A 3740-nucleotide genomic window follows, 5' to 3' on the forward strand; every position below is an offset into this window, starting at 1 on the left:
CCCCTTTTCGCCATGACGGTGGCGGATCCGGCCTGCCCGGGGCGGCTTGGCCCCGCTCCCCAGCCGGCCGCGCCCCCTCCCCCGCCTTCCTCGGCCGCCGCAGCTTCCCCTTCCCACGCGCCTCCCCTCCTCTGTCCGCGACCCGGTCTCCTTCCGGCGATTCTCGGGCTCCCCTCCCAGCTGCTGCTCGAGCCTGCAAGTTGACGGCGGCGGCCGGTTGCGGGGCATTCGCGGCCTACCCTCTCGTGCAGGCGGCCCCCTCGTCTCCCGCGGCCCTTCCCCTCCCCATGCCACGGTGGTGGCTCTCGCGTGGTGGCAGCGAGGTGTACTGTAACGTCCACGATGCGGCCATATCTCCCACGTGTCGAGGCACGACTTAGAGGCATAACCGCATTGTGGTTTTGTCGCAAGAAGGGTCATCTTCACACAATCCCATGAATGAACAAGATTGGGATAACGAGAGTTGGCTTACAATCGCCACTTCACAGAATACATAAATATAATTCATACATCATCCAAAATCCACACATAGACCGACTACGGTCAAATCCAAATGAAAACAAGATAACCCCAAATGCTAGATCCCCGATCGTCCCAACTGGGCTCCACTACTGATCATCAGGAAAATAAACATAGTAACGACCACGTTCCTCGTCGAACTCCCACTTGAGGTCGATTTCGTCATCTGCACTGGCATCGTCGGCACCTGCAACTGTTTTGGTAGAATCTGTGAGTCACGAGGACTCAGCAATCTCATACCGCGAGATCAAGACTATTTAAGCTTATAGGAAAGGATGGTGTAATGAGGTGGAGCTGCAGCAGGCACTAAGCATATATGGTGGCTAACATACGCAAATGAGAGCGAGAAGAGAAGCAACGGAACGGTCGTCAACTAGTAATGACCAAGAAGTGATCCTGAACTCCTACTTACGTCATTCATAACTCAAACCGTGTTCACTTCCCGGACTCCGCCGAGAAGAGACCATCACGGCTACACACGCGGTTGATGTATTTTAATTAAGTCAAGTGACAAGTTCTCTACAACCGGACATTAACAAATTCCCATCTGCCTCATAACCGCGGGCACGGCTTTCGAAAGATAATACCCTGCAGGGGTGTCCCAACTTAGCCCATCATAAGCTCTCACGGTCAACGAAGGATAAACCTTCTCCCAGGAAGACCCGATCAGTCTCGGAATCCCGGTTTACAAGACATTTCGACAATGGTAAAACAAGACCAGCAAAGCTGCCCGAATGTGCCGACAAATCCCGATAGGAGCTGCACATATCTCGTTTTCAGGGCACACCGGATAAGCGAAGCGTATAGGTACCAACATAACCCAAGTTGCCCAGGGACGGTCCCGCACGGTGCTCTAGTTTGGACCAGCACTTAGAGGAACACTGGCCCGGGGGTTAAAATAAAGATGACCCTCGGGCTCGCGAAAACCCGGGGGAAAAGGCTTAGGTGGCAAATGGTAAAATCAAGGTTGGGCCTTGCTGGAGGAGTTTTATTCAAGGCGAACTGTCAAGGGGGTCCCATAAATCACCCAACCGCGTAAGGAACGCAAACTCAAGGAACATAATACCGGTATGACAGAAACTAGGGCGGTAAGAGTGGAACAAAACACCAGGCATAAGGCCGAGCCTTCCACCCTTTACCAAATATATAGATGCATTAATTAAATAAGAGATAGTGTGATATCCCAACATATCCATGTTCCAACATGGAAGCAACTTCAACTTCACCTGCAACTAGCAACGCTATAAGAAGGGCTGAGCAAAAGCGGTAACTTATCCAAACAACGGTTTGCTAGGAAAGGGTGGTTAGAGGCTTGACATGGCAGTATGGGAGGCATGATATAGCAAGTGGTAGGTAGCGCAGCATGGCAATAGAACGAACAACTAGCAAAGCAAAGATAGAAGTGATTTCGAGGGTATGGTCATCTTGCCTGCAAGGTTCTCAGAGTTGTCGAAAGCTTGATCCTCGTAAGCGTACTCAACAGGTTCCTCGTTCACGAACTCGTCTCCCGGATCTATCCAAAACAAGAACACAAGCAACGGAACCACAATCAATCACGGGAAATGCACAAGTAACATGATGCAAAACATGAATGATATGCAAGATATGATATGCGATGCATATGCGTGCTCCGGAAGGAAAAATGATGAATAAGGCAGTAACTTGGCAAACCAAGTATGCCACTGGAAAGATGAGATGATTTCGGTCGAAATCGATATAAAGATCACCGGAAACGGATGCACGGTTTGCAAACGGCAAGCAAAACAAGAAAGACACGAATCTGCGATTAACAGCATGATAGCACTTAGAATGCAACAAGTAACAATCCTACAGCACTCCAACGTAGAAACAAAGCATATGGAAGTAATCTACAGGAGATGCTTGACAAAAGATGAACACTGAGCTACGGCTAGATCATACCACAGCAGGTTCAAACAAGCATGGCAAAAGTGCAAAAGATAACAGGTTCACAGACTTAGTGAAATTACTGGACATGCCTGAAACAGCATCAGGTAACAATGTTCAGAGCACGAAATCAACATGCTACAGGAAATTAACATGGCAAAACAAGGCATGGCAGTATTCTAGTAAATGCATATGACAAAATTCCCTTACTGACCATAAGCCAAAAAGGATCAGAAGATATGATGGCAACCATGTAAACATAGCAAGTTTCGTTAACAGGTTCCAGACTTGGCAGAAAACAGAGCATGGCAGAAACAGACATTATGAAGGCATCTTTGTGAGCTTGATGCACTCATCACAAAGCAATGCATGACAAAACAAGCATACCTACAGCAAGATGGCATGTTTATGAAGCTATCCATGGCAAGAGAAAGTACATAGCATGTATGGATCAACTACAACAAGCTTGGAAAAATTGGATATCATGTAAACAATCTGCCAGAAATATTTTATAGCAAAAGTAGAGCAATATTGAGTCATGCTATGGCTCTCCATAATTGCAAACAAGGGCATGAATGGATTAATTACAATAATATCTACAAAACACCCTTAATGAACATCTCCAAAAGAAGCATGGATCTCTCTGTAACCACATGGATACATAGCAACAAAATAACAGCAGACAAAGACAGTAAATTTATTGTCCCTGAAATCAGAAACATCACGAAGCCTAGTTTGCATGCTTGTGCTAGTCACCACAGAGATCACAAAAATACATGTCATACACCTCTATAAAGATGGCATGGCATACAACAAAACACATGTAGAGCTCATGCCCATAAGATGCACAGATTAAGTGCAACCAAAATAACAAATCCTCAAGTTCTGATAAGTAACAACAGACAACAGCAACTAGCACTCTTGTACCAGAGATTTGGGCTTCAAGATGGACTCAAATGAACATGGTGCAATGTAACAAAATGAAGAGCACCGCGAGGCGAACATTTCGATATATTACACGCATGAAATGGAGCTATATGCAGAGAGTTATGATGCGATAAACAGGTGCACATATTGTAAAAGTTACAGGACAGAAATTCGAGAGGGGGAAAAAGAGTCAACCCTAGGCGATGGGATCTGGATCGGGCCGAAGCTCGCCGGAGTTCCTGCCGGCGAGGGAGGAAGGGAGGCCGGCCGACCGAAGGGAGGAGGCGTCGAGGTCGGGGAGGAGGCGCCGGACGGGGAGGGAGGCGCCGGGCGCGCGGCGGCGGCGGACTGCACCGGCGACGAGGTGACGACGGCGGCGAGGCGGCGCC

Source organism: Triticum aestivum, chromosome 5D (genome assembly GCF_018294505.1).
Source record: "Triticum aestivum cultivar Chinese Spring chromosome 5D, IWGSC CS RefSeq v2.1, whole genome shotgun sequence".
Taxonomy (NCBI): domain Eukaryota; kingdom Viridiplantae; phylum Streptophyta; class Magnoliopsida; order Poales; family Poaceae; genus Triticum; species Triticum aestivum.